At 45.9% G+C, this 21,810-nt stretch overlaps 1 protein-coding gene and 1 pseudogene across 10 annotated transcripts in view; one reads left to right on the top strand and one right to left on the bottom strand.

The window, feature by feature from the left end:
• The window catches only part of PC (pyruvate carboxylase), a 328,935-nt gene that overhangs the window by 228,159 nt on the left and 78,966 nt on the right, over positions 1–21,810 (top strand). The window lies entirely within an intron of this gene.
• LOC133374893 (rhomboid-related protein 2-like) lies at positions 15,683–16,622 on the bottom strand (annotated as a pseudogene).

Below are 21,810 nucleotides of genomic sequence, written 5' to 3'. Positions count from 1 at the left end.
CCGCCCAGAATAAGCTTGCAAGTGCTGCCTTTAAACTGCACAGCTGATGAGCGGGTGACAGGCAGCACAAGGAAGCCACTCAGGCAGGGGATTCAAACCTCCCACCTAAAAGCCTCACGCACACCCGCTTCACAGCGGATGAGCGGAGAGGGGAAAAACCGCTCAGGCACGCAGCCGAAGAGCGGGAGATTCCCCAAGAGCGGGAAGCGTCTGGCGAGACTGCATGGCTTAAAAGAAAAAACCCCGCCGCAGCCCAGCTTCTCATCGCCAAGCGCGGGGGCCCCCAAAGCGCGGGCCCCGGGGCAACTGCCCCCCTTCCTGGTGCCTAGGGGCGGCGCTGCAGAAGACCTTACTTTCCCTGAGGATAGAAAACCAGCGTACTGGAAAGAAGGCTAGGCTGGAAAATTTCCCCCAACTTGCTAGTTTTTAAAAAATATTATTATTTGCACTGTCTGGTGCCTTCCAAATCCCAGCCTAGCCTTCCTGGTGGTTTTCTGTGTGCTCACAGTCCCTTGGGCTTTGTGCAGCTTTGCTGCCTCTCCAGATCTCATTCTGGGGTTGATTGTGGGAGACACTATGTCACATGCACACCCTGTGGTTCACCTGCTGTAGGAGATAGAGGCAGGAGGGGGGAGGAGCCTGGCTCACAGCCCCCAGGCGATGCCTCTTGATGCTTAGTGGCATTTCTGTTGCATTGAACCATGTGGGTTTGGCACAGCTGCTAATTTCTCCTTGTGTCTCAGGTCACGTCCGCTTCCCCAGTTCAGCCATCTTCTGGGCAGGCTGCTGAATATTCGGGGTGTGTGCCTCTGCAGCTACGCTTTCCCCTTCCATGAAACTGGTTGCTTAGGAAAAGGGATTGCCATCCCTGCCACCTCTTGGTGCCGTTCATCAATGCCTCCCCTGGCACAGATGGTGTGTTGAATGAACCGCTGAGGCTGTTTGCTGATCCAGCTGATGCTGACTTGTGGCACCTCAGACGGACATCAGCCTTGCATAGCGCACGTCGCGGGAGTTGGAATCAGCACCAATCTGGCATTTCAGGTGGAAGGTGACCTGGAGATAAATATCTATGATTTCAGGGCTGCTTTGATGTATGGGAATTCCATCTCCCTGTCTGAGTTTCCTGTTCATTCAAGTGCCAACACGGAGTGTCTATATCTTGTGTTGGCTATTCTGGACAGATTAGGGCCAGCCTTCCCCAACCTGGTGTTTTGGACTGCAAACGCTAATCAGCCCCAGCCAGCAGAGCTGTTTTGGTTTCCAACACTCTTTGGCCTCGGCCAGCATTGTGCTGCAAAACATCTGGAGGGCACCAGCTTGGGGAAAACTGCATTAGGGAATGCTGCTGGGGTGCCAGCGAGCTAATAGAAACAGTCTTGCTGAAGATGTTTGTTGGCTGTGTCTGTCCAGCCATATACAGTAGGGCCCCACTCATACGGCAGGTTATGTTTCAGGCCCCCGCCGAAAAGCGAAAACTGCTGGAAAGTAGGGCCCTACTGTATTCCAGCCGCCGCACTCCAGCTGACAGCGATCAGCTATAGCGCACGATCAGCTGTAGCGTGGGGAGCTCCGGCCACCGATCTCCAGTTGACAGCGATCAGCTGTAGTGCAGGAGCGCTGTCAGCTGGAGATCGGTGGCCGGAGCTCCCCACGCTACAGCTGATCGTGCGCTATAGCTGATCGCTGTCAGCTGGAGTGCGGCGGCTGGAATACAGTAGGGCCCTACTTTCCAGCAGTTTTCGCTTTTCGGCGGGGGCCTGAAACATAACCTGCCGTATGAGTGGGGCCCTACTGTATATGGCTGGACAGACACAGCCAACAAACATCTTCAGCAAGACTGTTTCTATTAGCTCGCTGGCACTCCAGCATATTTTACAAATGGCAAACACCATCTTAGGACAAGATTTCCTTTTCTGTTTTTTTTTTTAAGTGACTGAGATTTCTTTAATCGAGTGACAGAACTTAATCAAAATGTTAAGGTGGCAGGACACATCTCAGATCCCTTTGCTCTTTATTTACAATAGGATAAATCTGTGCTAATACTGACATAATCCACCCTTGCCATCATGAACACTAACTCGTCTTTAAAAGAAAATAAAAAAGAGGCAACTTTGGTAGCATTTGTCTGACTGGTCAGCTGGAAGCAATCCTTGCTTACCCTAGGAGACCAGACCCTTTGCCATTTGCTCAATTTAGCTCATTTATTTATTGTTTATTTTTTATTTATTGAATTTCTTAGTCGCCCATCTGGCTGGCTATCCAGCCACTCTGGGCGACGTACAAAATAAGCATACAGATACAATCAACATTAAAAATCTGGACACAAGATAATAAAATCTAGTCCACCCCAAAAGCCTGCCTGAAGAGCCAGGTCTTCACGGCCCGGCGGAAACTCATCATAGAAGGGGCATGGCGGAGATAATTTAGGAGGGAGTTCCACAGGGTGGGGGCCACAATTGAAAAAGCCCTCTCTCTAGTCCTCACCAGTCTGGCTGTTTTGACTGATGGGACGGAGAGAAGGTCTTTTGAGGCTGATCTTGTTGGACGGCATAGCTGATGATGCTGGAGTCGCTCCTTCAGATAGACTGGGCCGAAACCGTATAGGGTTTTAAAGGTCAAAACCAACACCTTGAATTGGGCCCAGCAAGCAACTGGTAACCAGTGCAACTCTTTTAGCACTGGAGTGATGTGATCTTGCCGGCGGCTGCCTTTAATCAGGCGCGCCGCCGCGTTCTGTACCAGTTGCAGCTTCCAGACCGTTTTCAAGGGTATCCCCACGTAGAGCGCATTACAGTAGTCTAGGCAAGAGGAGACCACGGCATGTACCACTGATGGGAGCAGGTGACTGGGAAGGTAGGGGCACAGCCTCCATGTCAGATGGAGTTGATACAGCGCTGCCCGGCTCACAGCTGAAACCTGAGCTTCCATGGACAGTTGGGAATCAAGAATGATCCCGAGGCTGCAGACCTGGTCTTTTAGGGGCAGTTGTACCCCACTGAGCACCAGGTCCAAATCCCCTAACCTTCCCTTGTCTCCCACGAACAGTACCTCGGTTTTGTCAGGGTTCAGCTTATTCCTTCCCATCCAGCCACTCACCGACTCCAGGCACTTGGATAGGGTTTCTACAACCAACCTCGGTGAAGATTTAAATGAGAGATAGAGCTGCGTGTCATCCGCATATTGGTGACACTGCAGCCCAAATCTCCTGATGATAGCCCCCAGCGGCTTTATATAGATGTTAAATAGCATCGGGGAGAGGATGGAACCCTGCGGCACCCCACAAGTGAGAGGCCAAGGATCCAAAACCTCATCCCAGATGTTCACCGCCCAGAGAGCTTTGCTATGGGCGGTATAAAAGTTGAATTAAATAAATAAATAAATCCCCCAATGCTACTCTTTGGTGCCTATCAGAGAGGAAGGAACGGAACCGCTGCAAAACAGTGCCCCCTATGCCTAATCCCTCCAGGTGGTCCAACAGGATACCGTGGTCAACGGTATCAAAAGCCGCTGAGAGGTCCAGGAGGATGAGGAAGGTGCATTCACCCCTATCCAACGCTCTCCTCATATCATCCACCAAGGCTGTTTCAGTCCCATGTCCAGGTCTGAAGCCCAACTATCTTGCCTTTCCCTTGCATTATGGGTAAAGTTGTAGGAACTTTGTGGGCAGAGGCTTTGAGAACAGGCCTTATTTCTGTTTTTAGTTGTTGGGAATTGGTGAGAATGAGTTGGCAAGAGCACCCTGGAGCCTTGCCTCACATCCACTTTGGCAGGTTAATAATTCATGATGCATTGACTGGTCACTGGCTTTGCTCTGTAACTGGCCAAAGATGAGCTTCAGACTAGTATTAAAGAGTGACTGAAGGTGGCTTGTGGGGGAGATCCATTTTTATCAGCAAATGATACATTAGGATGATGCTTCCTACCATGCTTCTAGAGCTCCAATTCTGGCACCACCTGTTAGCAATTGCTGAGTTCCATCAATAACATATGCTTGGCTGAGGCAGTGACAAGGAGTGAATGATGGAACTCTCCAGACAGATTAGTGGAAAGTGAATCTCTTTGTACTCATATATATTGGAAGAGGGACAGCTACTGATCCCCCACCCCGCCAGCCTACATCCCAGTTGGGAAAGGTTGGAAAGCTTAAGCAGAAAGGAGAGGGTCACTTAGTGAGGACTGGGGGCTTTCCCACGTACACAGCTTTTACTTCACAGATAATACCACATTTGCATCAGAAGCCAGGCTGCATGTGCTTAGTGGCACATTCTTCCGTGACTGAGAGCAAGTTGTACCTTGCCCAGCCCCGAGGGAAAGTTTCACCTCGGCCGCGGACTCAGTAGTAACTGACCAGAGGCAAGGAAGGTTCTCTCTTGGCCACTGTCCCCTCCCCCTCAACAGCAATTTGGGGATAATAATATTGATGTACCATTTAGGGCTGTTGTACAGCAAGATCATTTATGTGAAGAGTCTGGGGGTGTCTTTAGCTGGACATGTCTGGACCCAACTTAAGGTGGATCACAGCAATAGCATGGAAAACACTTTTGTCTGTTTTTTAAAGGAGGACTAGAAAGATGGGGTACAAAGGAAGTGAAAGAGTAGGGCTCCAGCTGTATACTAGCTTAACTGTCATGGCTGTTCCCATTGGAACCCTGGGAACTGAAATTAAATTAAATTAAATTAAGAATTCTCTTAGAGACCTCACCATACCCCCCTGCCACCCCACTCAAACAAAACTCCCATTTTCAGCATTCCTGTGAGAGAGATAATGACTAAAATGTAGACGTGTATGATAGAAAAAGAAAGTAGGTAGTTTAACATTTTTAAAAATTAAAACTGGGCTCAAGTTGCACATTGAGATGAAAGGTGGGTTCTGAACCCAAAAATGTTGGAGACGCTTGCACTGAAGCAGTTGTAAATGTTTGTTAGTGTTACTAATAGGGCATTGGTACCCCTTTGGGAAAGCCAACCTTGGCTGATTTGCATATGTTGTTTTATTTTAGTTATTCAAAATATTTTTATCTACCTTTCATCACAGTTTGATCCCAAGGCAGGGTACAGTACAGTGTAGAATTTAAGCAAGGGGGAGGTCAGCAGTTCCAGGCAGACAGGATCAGAACCTTGGAACAGGGACCAAAATGTGGGTTGCGGGACTAGAATTGGTGATCCTGCAGCCGAGGCAGAGCATGCAAGATGCCTCAGCAGTGTCCTGGAGCATCCTAGCAGATCTTCATAGCCTAGGCTTGGTATTCCTTGCCTTGAACCCTTCCCCCCCAAATGCTCCATGTGGCCAATTCAAGGGGCAGTGCCTTCCTCCACATCCAAGCTGTGGGGATGGCTTCTCACAGGTTTCCCGATCCTCCAAGGAATCTGTGGACCAGTCATTGGAGTCTGATGGCAGAGGGGTCTGCTTGGGGTTTAGGGGAGAAGATGTGGGCTCTGGTGTGGGCTCTGGTGTCCATGACTCCACATGGGACAGACCAGGGAGTAGATCCATCTACTCCTCAGGGCTCCTGTCATCAGAGGACTGTGCCTCCAAGGAGTCTTAGTTTGGGTCCATGGCACATCAGGATCTCTGGGGACTGGAGTCTTTAAACTCCTCCCTATCCCACCATAGTGATCCCAGCACAGTCAGGAGAGCTGCCCTTGGCTAAACCTCCCAGAAGTATCTTTCCTTCCCTACTGGTTCTTCCTCCATCCACAACAATCCCTGACATCAAATCTTTTGCAATGCCATTGAACTTGTCAAGGATTATCAATACCTCGGCACAGTCATTAACCAAAATGGAGACAATAGTCAAGAAATCAGAAGAAAGCTGGGACTGGGGAGGGCTGCTATGAGAGAACTAGAAAAATGCAAAGATGTATCACACTAACGTCAGGATCATTCAGACCATGGTATTCCCAATCTCTATGTATGGATGTGAAAGTTGGACAGTGAAAAAAGCAGGTAAGAGAAAAATCAACTCATTTGAAATGTGGTGTTGGAGGAGAGCTTTGCGCATACCATGGACTGTGAAAAAGACAAATAATTGGGTGTTAGAACAAATTAAACCAGAACTGTCCCTAGAAGCCAAAATGATGAAACAGAGGTTATCATACTTTGGACACATAAAGAAGACATGATTCGCTAGAAAAGACAATAATGCTGGGGAAAATAGCAGGGAGTAGAAAAAGAGGAAGGTCAACCAAGAGATGGATTGATTCCATAAAGGAAGCCACAGACCTGAACTTACAAGATCTGAACAGGGCGGTTCATGACAGATGCTCTTGGAGGTCACTGATTCACAGGGTCGCAATAAGACGTAATCGACTTGAAGGCACATAACAACAACAGGTTTTCCAGTGGTCTGTATAGTACAAAAAGTCCACCCTCAATATTCAACAGTAGAGACTCCTTGTAACATTCCAGAAGACTTTGAACATATAATAAATACTTTGTATCTGTGTGCTTGGGTGTCTGCAGGATATGCTTTGAGGGTGGCCTTTTTGTCTGCAAGGATGCTTCGTTGTTTACTTTTGATACAGTCCAAATGATTCTGGGCCTTCATTAGAAGCATTCAACATCCAATGTGGTGAGGTTGGCTGTGAGAGATTTCTACCTCCAGGCCTTCCAGAGAGTCTCTGGATGCAAGGGTCACATCGGAGCATGGGAGGGTAACATCTCCTCCCCCTCCATATTGGCTCTTTAAAGCTCTGGGATTGCTGGGCCCCAAACAAAACCTCCTCGTAAAAAAACTGACTTTGTTAGTACACTTTCTGGACCTTTGATGCAGTCCAAATGGTTCTGGGCCCATCATGAGATCTAGACGCATTCCAGTTGTGCAAGTCTTCCATGTAGTGCTCTGCAGCCTTCCCTGCTTATAAATTAGGGCTGAGTTTTATCAGAGCAAACCACCACTTGAGCAATATGTCACACACACACACACACACACACACACACACACACACACACACACACACACACACACACACACACACACACACACATTGCCTCTCTTCTCCCAGCCTCTGTTTTCCCAATACTACCAAAACCACTAGCTGAGGACTGGAGTGTTGCTTGACCTTCCTTCCCTCCCACATATAAATCATTTTCCTCTCCCTGTCTGAGCCACTGCAGTGCCAAAGATTTTTCTGGCGCTGGCAGTCGCCCAAGCAGCATTCGCAGACAGTCATCCTGGCTGCGCTCCGGTGCCTTCCAGGCAGAAAGGGAAACTGTCTTTTGAAATTTACACTCTCTTGCTGCTGCCTCACCCAGTTGCTATAAAAAGTGATAATACCGCAGAAATAGGGGAGGGGAAGATGGCAGAACTAGAAGGGTCACTGATAGCATTCGGTTGTATATGTGTGCGTGTGTCGGCCTGCACAGATGTTTTGCATGCAATTCAAGGTGGGAGGATTTGGAAGCCCGCCTCCAGGATCTGGAACAACAGCAAGACGTAGAAATTTGAGATGAGCCTTGTCAGTTGGGTTGGACAACATCTCAGATTCATTTCACAACATTTCCTCATCAGTTTGCCATTTATTTATTTTTTAAAAGGCCTCATGAAAATTTGTCAACATTTTAGGATGCATTTCTCCTAATAGGCACGTTTTTGTATGCAATCTTGCCCAATATACACATATTTGGAACCAATTTCTCTTAATATAATGCACTTTTGTATGTTCTTTCACTAACACATACATTTTTATACACATTTTGAAGGTGAGTAAACTGCATTGCATAATTCTGAGAAGTGCAGATTTTGCAGGACAAATGCATTTCAGTTTGCATGTACTTTCAGGAAGTGTGAATTAGGGTAGAGTTTCATTACCGTGTGAACTGAACGGCGTCTCTCCTCCATCCTTCCTTATCAGGGACCTGTTTCCAACACTTGATCTCAGAGGTGGAATTTGTGATGTGGAAATAAAATTGCCTTTCCATCACCATTTTTGTTTATTTATTTTAAACATTTATATACTTCTTAATCATTTGCATTTCTACATAAAAATGTGGTGTACCATGTGACTACAACATCTGTGCATGCATCCACACATCACAACATGTACACAACATGTCATCCATTATAGAAGAGAGGGAGAGATGGGAACACAATGTGGCAAGCTAGGAAGATGCCTCCTAGGCAGATGTCCTCTTTGTTACCCTCTTCCGAATCCATTCCAGTGTGTCTATATCCTTCTTAAAATAAAGTGCTCAGAACTGGACACAGGATGCCAGATGAAGTCTGACCTGTGCAGAGTAATATGGAACTCTTACTTCTCATGTCTTGGAAACTTTGGTTCTATTAATGTAGCCTAACATCATATTAGCCTTTTTTGCTGCTGCATCTTATTGATGACTCACCTATTAAAATCTCAAGATCCTTTATTGCTGGTCTTGGACCGAATTAAAATAAATTCAATTCAAGATCCTTTTCATTTATACAACTGCCAAGCTAGGTATCCCCCCATCCTATATCTGTGCTTTTGATCCTCCCTCCACCTTTTTTTTTGCATTTCATGTTAGTTTTGACTTGTTTTTCAAGGTCCTCCCATCCACACTCCTTCTCATTGATGGATGGTGGGATATTAGTTCTGAGATGCTAGTTTTATGTTATTTGCAAATTTGCTAAGGATTCCCCCTATCCCTTCATCTAATTCAGAGTATGGGGCCCAGGTCAGATCCCTGCAGCACCCCACTTGAAACCTCCCCCAAGGCTAGTGAGGAAGCACTAATGAGGGTGTTCAGTACAGGCTCTGGATTAAAAAAATATCTCCCGCCATATTTGAATGACACTGAAGGTGAAACGCGGGGGGGAAGAGTTCTGCAAGTGCATGGAGATTTGTAGGTGGCTTGTCTAGCAAGCGGGTTCTTCCTCAGTTTGTTCCCTGTCATTTGTCCACTGTCCTGAGGTCCACTGGTTCTCATTTTAGGAATTAAGCTGCAGATCCTGAAGGCAACTCCACACAGAAATATAGCAAGCTGTCCATCTAGCTAAATATTGCCTACAGTCACTGGCAGCAGCTCTCTAGGGTTGCCGACAGAGGACATTCCCATCTGGAGATGCTGGGGATTGAACCTGGGGCCTTCCACATGCAAGGCAGATGCTCACATGTCCTTCGCCACAGCCACCTCAGCTGGGAGCCAAGTTGCTGTATCTAGCACTAGCCACAGCTTCCCAAGCATCACAAGAGACAATCCTCCTCCCCCCGTCCCCGCCGCCACCCATGCGTGCCCCTCCTCCACCCCAGTGCAGGTGCATGTTGCAGTGGCCTGGTCTCAAGGCAATCATGGGGCCAACTGCTTGTCATTAGGGAGGGCGGGAGGGCAGGAGGGTGGGGAGAGAGAGATGTAATAGAAAGAACAGAAGAGGAGAAATATTGTATGGCCCCTTTTATAAAGGAAATCTGCAAAAGGAAGGAAGTTTGGAAGAAGGCATTTCATAGAATCATAGAATAGTAGAGTTGGAAGGGGCCTATAAGGCCATCGAGTCCTCTAACCCTTTTGGTAGGCTTCTTTAAACATGCTGAGACGCAGTCAGTTTGGGCTTGTGTTTTGTTTTATCCGCCATGCAGCAGCCTCCACTCTCTCCTCCCTCACAAAAAAATCAGGTGTCTTTTTACCAATGGCTGGCAGATCCACCTCCCCCAATCAAAGGGAAAGGCTGCCTCAAGGCTGTTGCTAGAGCCGTTTGCTTCTGACATGCAGAGGGGGGCGTTTATCACATGAATGTCTCAGCTCTTATCGCCACTACCTCCTTTTTCCCTGTCTTTTTTTTTTTTTAAGCAGAGAGCCTTTAAAGACAGATGATCTAGTCGAAGGTGAAGAAAAGAAACAGTCCTCCCCCTTTTCTAAGCTCCTTCTCTGTGAAGCCCACAGACACGCCCTGACCTGACCCATGATCTGCGCCACTCTGAAGAAAATCTATGCCGTATTTTTCAGTGACGGGTTGTTGCTGCCAGACTGAGGAATTCTGCATTAGAAGAAGCTGCAGTGGCCTGATCAATTACGTGGCATAGGACTGGGGTGAATTTCTTTGCCGTTGCTAGACATTTGGGGAATGTACCTCGGTGGAAGAGCATCTGTTTTGCACATGGAAGGTCCCAGGTTAAATCCCTGGCATCTCCAGGTGGACTGGAAACCCCTGCCTGAAATCCTGGAGAGCCGCTGCCAGTCAGTGTAGACAATATTGAGCTAGATGACCACATGGTCTGATGGAGTATACGGCAAATTCCTATGTTCTGGGCTTTTGAACTTATTAATTTACTACTTCATCTGCCAAGGCACTCTTTGCTGCTCACCGATTCCTTCAGTTTTGTGATTTTAGATAATTTCTGTCTTGTATAGCTAGGAAGCGGGGGACTGTAACTCACCAAAGGTTCCAGAATCAACCCACGACATCTCTAGGATTTATTCTTTTCTTTTCTACACTCAAACCCATATAAAATACATATTGATGCAGTGTACAAACTCTCAATTAAAACCAAAGCAGTACAAACAACATCAAGCGAAGCACATTATGCAAAATGCATCTCTAGTTAAAAAGGTGCTGGTTCATCAGATGGAAAGAGTCTTGGCAGAGGCCGCTGCCCACCAGAGCATGAGGCAATCAGGCTGGTTGGATCAATGGCCTGATTGTCTGTGGCATTTTTACTTTGGAGAAAAGGCAGCTCAGGGGGTGGCAGAGCAGAGTTTTATTTATGCATCTGTGAGAGAAAGTGGGTAGAGAGGAATTTTTCTGCCTTGCTCAAAACTCTGGGTCACCCAGTGAAATTGATTGGCAGGAGATTCAGGGTAGATGAAAGGAAATCCTTCCTCACACAGTACATAATTACAGGATTCACTGCCACAAGATTACAGCCACTGGCTTAGACTTTAAAAGGGGATTAGACACATTCGTAAAGTTGCAGGGGGGATCCAGCTACAGCCTTTTTCTTTTCATTTCATTTCTTTGTAAGCTACCTCCCATTGGCTCAGTGGAACTTCCATGTTCAGGGGCAGAATGGCAGAGAGCATCAGTCGCTGTTTCCTTCCAGCCCTGTGGTTGGCTGCTGTGGGATGCTGCGACCTTTGGCGTAGTCCTTCAAGGCTGCAGCTCTTATGTTCTTAAGACGTTATTGAAGGCAGCTTTAGTTGTTCTTACACCAAGCGCCAGAGTTTTATGTTCACATCGTTTACTTGCCATCAGTATTTCTGCTGCAGTCCATGGTTTCTGTAACACACATTTGCTTCATCCAAATGTCTAAACAAAAAGGTAATGTCTAATTAGACTGAATGTCCCAAGATCTGGCAAATAAACAGACATATTTTATTTATTAGTAGAAGCAGCACTGTGGACATATTCATTTAGGTCAAAACTTGTTTTTGCAATCCCTTTTGTATTTGCTGAAAACAAATCAGATAAATAAGTAAATGTTTCTTGGTGTTTTATAACCTGCCTCCTTCATAGTTCAAGGTGACTTGTGGATCTGATAGATCCCATGTTTGTAGTAATATATACAGTGATAATATAAATGTAATTAAAAACAACAACTTAGCAGCATCTGGGGATGAGAAAATGGAGATTCAAGCCATTAATTAATTAATATCCTGCCCTTCCTCCCAGAAGGAGCTCAGGGCGGCATTAATAGACACTCCCTAAAATTGAGGGAGAATTGATCTATCAATTAGGGGCAGACAGGATTGTTTCAGCCACCAGCTTGGATGACTTTAAAAGGATTAGAGAAATTTGTGGAGGGTAAGGCTATCAAAGGCTATCACAGTGGCTATGTTCTCCTTCCACTGTGGGAGGCAGTTGCCTGTGAATGCCAGTTGCTGGGAGTCACAAGTGGGGTAGCACTCAGGTTGTGGGCATCCCAGAGGCACCTGGCTGGCCATTGTGAGAACAGGATACTGGATTGGATCAGCCTTTGGCCTGATCTAGTAGCCAGTCTCTTCTTGTGTTCTTATGTTCTGTCAATTTAGGGAGAATGGATTTATCAAAACTGGAGCATCAATGTTCGGGGCAGTAGATCTTGGAATCCCAGATGCTGAGGACAGGAGAGCTGTCACTTTCATGACCTGTATGTGGGTCTCCCATTGGGGCATTTCACTGACTACTATGGGATGCAGGGGTCCAGGAAGGCAGTTTATTTCAGTAGGGCTTGCACAAGAAAAATTCCTGATAGGTTGTGCCTCAGATTTGTCTGTCTACCACTCTGCTGTCCTTTAAGAGTACTCAAATCCCACCACTCAAGGTGCCCACCTTCAAGCGTAACAGATAAGGAAATGCTTTGAAGCTCATTTTGGCCAAGAAATTGCTAGGGAAGTCCAAGCCTCAACCCAGGCCCAAGCCCAAGCCCATGCCATAGGGATAGTAATGATACTGGCCTATCTTACAGGGAGAGGGTAAAGCAACTTTCACCAACTTGGTGCCCTCCAGATACTGTGGACTAGAACTCCCATCAGTGCCACGCAGCATGGGTGTGCTGACTGGGGTTCATGGGAGTTGTGGTCTAAAATGGCCATGCTGGCTGGGGCTGATGGGAGTTGTGGTCCAAAGCTTCTGAAGAGCATCACACTGGGAAAGCTGGTGTAAATATTGCCACAATACTTTTAGCACTCTCCAAGTGCTGTGCTTCTTCCAGATATATATTTTGAAAAGACCTTACACTACAGGGTAAATTGTGTTTCTCTCTGGAGCCATCCAAAGTAAATGAACCCAGGACTTGGAAGCAAGGTAGAGCTCAGGAAATCAGGGGGGGGGAAAGGGGTGACAACCGGATCTGCTCCCCTCACTTTAATTCAGCTTGTTTCTGTAGCTGTACCCTGCCTATCCTGAGGAGCATGGGAGGAGCAAATCAATTCTCCCCGGACGTATGGGAAAGCGACACACAGCTGTCACGATGGAACACTGATGACAGATGATCGGGAACATGGGATGGGATAGCCCAGATATGAAAACATATTGGCATAGCAGGAAGCCATAATTTAGTGCTAATTGGCCAGACAGTTGTAGCCAACCACATCTCAGTGATGATCGATGGTGCTTTATTAGCATAACAAGGGGACACGCAAAGAGAGCAACTGCAGAATGCGCCTCTTTGTATTCACAGCATGATGAGATGAAGATCAGAGAGGTGGGGTGGAGGAGGCAATGGGTTGCCACCTTTTGCCCCTGGCCCTGCTCCTGCGCCTTTAACAACACCCTGGGCCCAAAGAAATTTGGCACGTGAAACTTTCCCCCATTATTTATCTCCATGCCAGGAAAAATGTCGCTTGCCATGTTTCCTATGTGTCGTGCTGCACACGAAGACACAGGAGCAGGGTTGGGAACCAGAGAACATGGCAAATCTAGAACTTTTTGAATATTTCCTTAAAGGAAACTTGGAAAAGTTTCTCTGCTGTGGAAGCAGTGAGTGTGTTGCAAAAGATTGTAGAGCATGTAGTCGATCATAGCTCAGTGGTAGAGCCTTGCGTGCAGAAGGTCCCATGTTCAATCCGTGGCATCTCCAGGTAGGGCTGGAGGAGAATCCTGGGTGAACCTCTGGGGAGCCACTGCCAGTTCAGCTGGCAATACCGTGTTAATTTATTATTATTATTATTATTATTTATTAGACTTTTATACCGCCCGACTAGCAAGAGCTCTCTGGGCGGTGAACAACAGAAATACAATAAAATCACACAATATAATACAACAAGCATATAAAAAACAATCTAAGAACAGTTACAACGCATTTAAAACTAAATAACTTAAATTAAAATGCCTCAGAGAAGAGGAAGGTTTTAACTTGGCGCCGAAAGGATAACAATGTCGGCGCCAAGCGCACCTCCTCGGGGAGACTGTTCCACAATTCGGGGGCCACCACTGAGAAGGCCCTAGATCTTGTCACCACACTCCGGGCCTCCCTATAAGTCGGAACTTAATGGATCACTGGCAGTATAAGGCAGTTTCCTATGTTCATGCAAGATTGCTGGATTAGACCATTTAGCCAAGCCAGGCCTCACTGTTGCCCCGGGTAGCCAAGAACATCTCCAAAAGCACACCACCAATGCTTCACTGCAGCTGCACTTTGCAGAAGATGGTGGATAACGAAGAGGGAAGCTTGTTAGTTGCGGCTAACTTGGACGGCTTTAAAAGAGAAGGGTTGGATGAATCCATAGAGAGGAAGCTCTGTCAACAAATGGCAAGAGAAATGGCGGCAAGCCGCACCAGGGGAGCAATGACCTTTTACCTGCGTGTCGCCCTCCTCCATGTTCAACATCATTTCAGTTTTCTGACACTTTCACAGAGCAGGGAGGGCAGCTTACAGGCTTCCCTTGGTGAATTCTGACTTTTATACTGTGTTTACGTATATGGATATTGTTTGTTTATTTTGTTTTGTAAATTAATTTGGTATGTTTTTTTTATTGTACCTTGTGTATTCTTTTGTAAACCGCTTTGAGATCTTTTTGATAGTAAGCGGTCTATAAATGGAAATAACAGCAACAACAACAAATGCAATGTCCATGTTCAGAGGCAATCTGAACACCAACAGGCACTTGCTGGCTAGGGTTGAGGGAGAAATTCAGTTCAGTTCACATTTAAAGCTGAATGTGCTGAATGTGCAGTTTCTGAAACAATATGAGACTGAAACACAGAAATCCTTTGAAATTTGCACTTATTCAAATTTTGCTACACAGTTCGCCAGCTAGACAATGTTTCCAGTTGCATATACAGGCATACCCCGCTTAAAGTAGCTTCACTTAAAGTAGCCTCGCTATAAAGTGCATGCTCCCTCCTCCACCACACCCCGCTTAAAATACGCGCGCTTCGCAACGATGGACACTTTATTGGCATGACGCCGCTGCCATCTAGTGGTGATTGCGTGCAGTACCAGTGAAGACAATTGCTTCACTTCAAGTACATTTTCACTTAAAGTACACTCTCCGGTCCCATTGCGTACGTTAAAGTGGGGTATGCCTGTATTAGAGGAAAGTGTGCGTAAAAATGAATATGGTGAAAATAGCATACAAAAATGTATTATATTAGGAGAAATTGCTTACAAAAATGTGTTTATTAGGAGAAGTTCACATTAAAATGCTAAACAACGTTAATAAATGTTCATGATTTTTTTTAAAAAAATTGCAAATTGCTGCAGAAATGTGGAGAACAGAAGACTGGAAAAATGAAGAATTGAGATAACTGAAATTGACAGATAGTGCACTTTCTAGAGGCACTTGGCTGGCTGCTGAGAAGGCAAACTGATGGTCTGATCTAGCAGTGCAGCACTTTATGTTTGTTTGTTTGTTTATTTACTTATTTATTTATTTATTTATTGTATTTATATACCGCCCCATAGCTGAAGCTCTCTGGGCGGTTTACAATAACTAAAAACATTAAAAACAAATATACAAATTTAAAAACTCATTTTTTAAAACACAATTTAAAACAATTTAAAATGTATACATGTTACAAAGGCAAATGAGGCAAGATCAAATGCACCTTCCCTGTGTGGGGCTGCATAGACTACAGGTGCTCAACCATAGACTTACCAAGGAAGTTCAGTTCTATCTTTCCACGCATTATCACTGAGCAGTAGCTCAGGTCTTCTCATACGCCGACTTTCTTCTGCAACCTGGATCACGCAAAGCGTCCCTCAGCTTTCCTTCCCATGTTAGTTGAAGCTCCTTACAGATCTGCCAAAGAAGAGTGGCCCCAGCACAGACCTTGCTTAATTCTGCTTAATGCGCCAAAGAGGAAAAAGAATGAGAAGGCTGCAGGCAAAACACCCGGGAACAGTCCCAAATATACCAGTGAGAAGAGCTGCGGCATTCAGACGCTGAAGGAAGGAGGAATATCCCAGGCCCATCCACAGGAGGAAGAAATCTTCTGTACAAAGCAAATCCTACATCTGTCCCAAATGTTCCTCCAGGGGGAGTGCCACCCCATCCAGAAAGTGCCATCCTCCAACTTGCCAGGATTCAACTTCAGTTTACTAGAAAGCAAGTGGGAAGAACTTGAGAATTAGCCTCCAATCTGCTAGCAGGTCTTCTGTCAGAGGCGACTTGCCCATGGGCAGTATTTTGAGCAGAAAAGCTATTAGGAAGATGAATCTGGCGACTCCAAACAACGGAATCATTTCTTGGAAGTTCACTATAACGTTCACAAAGTATCCTCCAATAACAGCATAGAGTCCTCCGGATGCTGCTACCAGACCCTGGTGGGGATCATAAACTGAGCAGGCCAAGGAACCTCCAGTCACTCTTGAAATATAAACCAATCCAACTCTATGACCCATTTCTAAGGGAATCCCGAAAAGAAGCTGCAGGAAAAGGTTTCAATGCCAGCATGCTCAAGCGTGTAAGACAAGAATCTCCAGGCTTGCTGCCTTTTGTCAGGCCTGTCAATAAGAGGGCTTTCCCAGCTTTGGTTGTCTAGAGCGATCCACTGTTTCTGGGGTTTCGAAGCAGCATAATAAATGAACACAGCCAGCTCAGCTGCACTGATGGCAAAGATGCAGTTGGCTCTTTCAAGGCGGGTCGCCCTGGCCTCTTCTGGAAGCATCCATTTAGAAACTGTGTCATGGATGTTGCTGTAGTTACTGCAAGCTGCACGGTTTCTGCTCTCACCTTCCTCCTGTGACTCCGGAGCCCTCTCCAAGTTCAGTCGCTCAAGCTCCATGTTAGAGTTATATTGTTATTATGACTACTTTCTAAGCCTCAGTTCCCCCTACTTTCAGTAAGTAGTTTGGGTCAAAGAGTCCCATTCACCCCCATGTTGTTTTGGGGCCCTGCGCTTCCCCTCCTTGTCTGCTCTAGAAACTCTGATGCAGTCTCCAGGCTGTTGATACAAAGCAGGGTAGATGACCCACCCACCCCCATTGGGGAACATCCATTTTTTGGTGCTGAGCTGTGGCCCCTTACTGATGCCTTGCCATAGTGGTGCGTGTGTCAGAGCCATGGAGGTATCACTCCACGTCAACTTTGTGTTGGGCTCAGTGGATGGAGATAGCAACAGAGCGCAAAAGGCAAAGAAAATAATTGGCAAAGATTTATAAATGGTGAGGAGAGGAGAGAGCGAGAGCGCCACAGATCTGCATTCAACATAGCACTTTTCATATTAAACAAAATTGGTTCAAGAAAACAGACCCTGCCTGCAGGGAAACGGACCGTTTTGTCACTCAGGGAGAGAAAGTGGAGTCTGGCAGTTTGAGCAGAGGCTGGCCTGAGGCAAGACTCCTGGGTCCCATTCAAGGGAGGAGAGTGACATGTAGTGGTTAGAGAGCTGGAAATGCAGGGAGCTTGCAGTGAGTGACCCAGCTGCAAAGTAGGTCTGGGCGCCTGTACCTCGCCCATTGCTCAGTTGCAGAGCACATCATTTCCACACAGAAGGCAACTCCAGTTTAAGGGATCTCAGATGAAAACAGGCTTGGGAATGGCCTCCCTCTGCCTGAGATCTTGGAGAGCCACTACCAGCAAGTGGAAGAAACACCAGCAAGGCAGTGGCCTGACCTGGCAGGCAGCTTCAGATGCGCAGATGGATTCTGGCCAGTCGTTGTACAGGCCTTAGAGAAAAGCTGAACTCACCAACATTTTCTTCTTTGAAGCTATTCTCCTTGGCATGTTAGCCATCCGAGATCAGTCTTTGCCAACCTGGCTGCCCTCCAGACCTCCAAGTGCTGACTGGGCCTGATGGGAGTTGGAGTCTGGAAGGCAGCCAGGCTGGCGAAGCCTGCTGTAGATAAAAAAAGAAAACCTGTCCCCCAAAGAAATGATGCCGCTGTCACAGTCCATACGTTTTTATTAGCTGCAAGTACACACTCACGCACCCACTCTCTCTTTCAGCTGTCCTCCATAATTACCCATCCTGCCTCTGAAGAAGCCACTCCACACACACAGAGCCTCATCTCTATATAATACCATAATTCTGAGCCATCCTCGGTTCTTGCTCTTTGAGCTTCATTTCCAATCATCTCCGCCCCTTGTCTCTGTGCTGTGCTTGCAGTGAGAAGGGGAAAGAGGAACTGCTGGATGATGGGGCAGGAGGGGGGAGAAAGAAAGAAAGGAGAAGGCACTTGATGGCTGCTTAAGCTAAAACCCTATTCCCAACCAGTCATTTTAATGATTGTTTTGTGCTACTTTTAATGGTTTTCTATATTTTATATTGCTGGTGTTTTATGAGAGGGCAGTGTATAAATACTTCTATAAACAAACAAGCCATGGTTCTTGAATGCAAACCCTAAATAACAATCCCCCGCAAAAAAGACCCCCGTAATTTCCCAAGTATTGTTTGCTTATAATCCTCACTTTTGTGTTCCAACCATAAGAACATAAGAACATAAGAAGAGCCTGCTGGATCAGGCCAGTGGCCCATCTAGTCCAGCATCCTGTTCTCACAGTGGCCAACCAGGTGCCTGGGGGAAGCCCGCAAGCAGGACCCGAGTGCAAGAACACTCTCCCCTCCTGAGGCTTCCGGCAACTGGTTTTCAGAAGCATGCTGCCTCTGACTAGGGTGGCAGAGCACAGCCATCATGGCTAGTAGCCTTTGATAGCCCTGTCCTCCATGAATTGGTCTAATCTTCTTTTAAAGCCGTCCAAGCTGGTGGCCATTACTGCATCTTGTGGGAGCAAATTCCATAGTTTAACTATGCGCTGAGTAAAGAAGTACTTCCTTTTGTCTGTCCTGAATCTTCCAACATTCAGCTTCTTTGAATGTCCCCGAGTTCTAGTATTATGAGAGAGGGAGAAGAACTTTTCTCTATCCACTTTCTCAATGCCATGCATAATTTTATACACTTCTATCATGTCTCCTCTGACCCGCCTTTTCTCTAAACTAAAAAGCCCCAAATGCTGCAACCTTTCCTCGTAATGGAGTCGCTCCATCCCCTTGATCATTCTGGTTGCCCTCTTCTGAACCTTTTCCAACTCTATAATATCCTTTTTGAGATGAGGCGACCAGAACTGTACACAGTATTCCAAATGCGGCCGCACCATAGATTTATACAACGGCATTATGATATCGGCTGTTTTATTTTCAATACCTTTCCTAATGATCCCTAGCATGGAATTTGCCTTTTTCACAGCTGCCGCACACTGGGTCGACATTTTCATTGTGCTGTCCACTACAACCCTGAGGTCTCTCTCCTGGTCGGTCACTGCCAGTTCAGACCCCATGAGCGTATATGTGAAATTAAGATTTTTTGCTCCAATATGCATAATTTTACACTTGTTTATATTGAATTGCATTTATCTCATATAAAAGCAGATTGTTTACATTTACGGACCTAACATTCTCAACAAATTTTAGCATGCATAACAATGAACCCAGAGGTATTGGTTGTTGTAAAAATTCTCTTGTCTGTGTCAGTAAGCACTTTCCAGAATTCCCCTGCCCTTTTATAATTCCATCACGTGGAGAAAGTCACCCGTTTCACTTGGCAATATCAACATTCTCTGTTCTATGTATTTTACATACATGGTGTGTGTATATGTGGTGTTTTGAAATGCCATTTTGTGTATTTCATGAAGCAGAGAAATAGAGGTTCTCTCCTCGACTGTTTTCCTGATTTAAATCCCCTCCCCTAAAGCTGCTGTTTGCTATATGGAGAAAAAGGCGCTTGCTGAGTGCTCTCGCCAATTATTGCAGAACCGAATTTCTGACAATCAATTAAGTCGAAAGTCTTAGTCTTTTCTAACAAGAGGCCAAAGCATCGCTGGCGGACAAATGAGCGCTCAATTGATCAGGTAGCCTCCTTTAGATATTTAGGGATGACCTTCCATTCAACGGGAGCGTGGTGACTCCAAGTAAAGGCTGCCATTGCCAATGCTCAAAGAAGTACGAAGGCGCTTCTCTCCGTCTATTACAATAAAGGGGGCCAATATCTTCCCGGCAGCTATACAGGTTTTTGTGGCAAAAATCATCCCACAGCTGCTGTATGGTGCACAGGTCTGTGCCTACGATGAGTATGCCCCCTTTGAAACAGTTCAAAACAAATTTCTACGATCCTTACATCCCATGCTGTGTCTCCAACCATATTCTACGCCTAGAGGTTGGGCTCCCCACAATAGAATCACGTATCTGGATGTGCAGAATTAAATCATGGCTAAAGATAATGTTTGCTCCAGTGGGTCTGGCCCCATACACCCTATCGGATGCTTTCCAGTCTAAATGGAAAGAGTCAATGAATGCTAAACTACTAAGCTTTAGGGTTCTCCACTCCCATGATTCTCAATCTCGGTTATGTAAAAGCTAAAGAGAATATTCTCCAACGAATTCTCAATATTGATTTCCAAGGCCATCTGATTTTGGTTACAAAATCTAAACTTAATGCAAGGCCATTTGTACCCGCCCACTATCTAGCAACTCTGACTATTCCTAAATTTCGAAAAGCGTTCACACTGGCCAGGTTTAACATCCTACCCTCGGCACTCCTGGAGGGCAGATGCAAAAAAATTCCTTACGACGAGAGGGTCTGTCCATGTGGTGACGGGGCAGTAGAATCGGTGGAACACGTGTTACTACACTGTTTATTCTACTGCAACCTTAGATCCCAGCTAATTATTCCGATCTTACAAAGCATCCCTGGTAGAAATGAGGCTTTTAATGTTGATTTTCTATCATCCGACCAGTCCCCCCCAGATATCAGCTAAGATAGTTAGTTTTTGTTCCGCTGCTATCCATTGCAGAAGAACTCTGTTAAGTTGATGGTTAATCTGCTGACGTAGACCCGGTTTTAATGAGACTTTGATTGTCCTGTGCTGTTTTTACTGAATTTTTTTGTTCTCCTTTTAATGATGTATATATTTATGTTGGACTATGACTGCAATAAACTCATTCATTCATTATATGGAGAAAGCCCACAGTCAGGAATTGCTGCATGATGCCTACTCATTTTTCCCCTCAAAGAAAGTGACTGGCCAAAGGTCACTCCATGAGCTTCATTGCAAAAGGAGGGAGGCGAACTCAGCCCAGCCTTCCCACCTCTGGTTCCTTCCAGATGTTTGGGGCTGCCACTCCCATCAGCCACAGCATGCATGGCCAAGCTAGCTGGGCCTGATGGGAGTTGTAGTCCAAAACGCCTGGAGGGCACCAGGTTGGCAAAGGCTTCCCTAACCACTAGACCACCTGGCTCATTATTTCATTTTATTAAAATGTGTTTACTGTCCATCAATCAATTATAGGGCCATTTACAGTACTAAAGGCAATGAAATGCATTCAGTCACAGGTAGCACAGAAAACTGTCACCTGCTTATCTTAACATGTCTTATTTTCTGATGTCAGGGATAAAGTGAGTTGGGGAAGGAGCATAAAGAGAATCTCTATACTCTAGTACTGTATCTTGTTTGTTGTTTAATGTTGGGTGTCAAAGCATTTGGGGGAGCTGTTGCAGTCAGGACAGGGAGGCAAATGTGTGGCTTACTGTGCTTTGGATTTGTGGCTGAACTGTGACTTGATCACCACTGCAGCCTTTCCTGGTCCATCTCCAGAGGACTGCATCCATTCTTGCTGTTGCAGCCCAGATCTGCCGCAGGTCTCTGGCAAAACGGTGGTTTAAAAGCTCCTTATTCACTCATTAATTAGGCCAGCTGAACAGAGGGGGAATTACATATTAATGTTTCATCTGGCCAATTTTTTTTGTCCTTTTGAAATCCCTAATAAAGAACAAAGCAGCTTCCTTAGCCAGCATCCATATTCTGTAGGGGGTTAATGCTTTCATGCAGTAATTGTATGGGCAAAAGAGTTCACCATCTCCTCTTGAGGCTGGTTCTCACTTTAAATCTTTGACCAGCTTATATATCTAGCAGAATTGAGCTTTCCTTGAGCTGCCTCTTCCTCTGCCTACATTTGGATTGTAAGATGCTAGAGACAG

Source organism: Rhineura floridana, chromosome 22 (assembly GCF_030035675.1).
Source record: "Rhineura floridana isolate rRhiFlo1 chromosome 22, rRhiFlo1.hap2, whole genome shotgun sequence".
In the NCBI taxonomy this organism is placed as follows: Eukaryota; Metazoa; Chordata; class Lepidosauria; order Squamata; family Rhineuridae; genus Rhineura; species Rhineura floridana.
The sequence above is the reverse complement of the archived record's forward strand: the minus strand, read 5'-3'. Positions and strand labels throughout refer to the sequence as shown.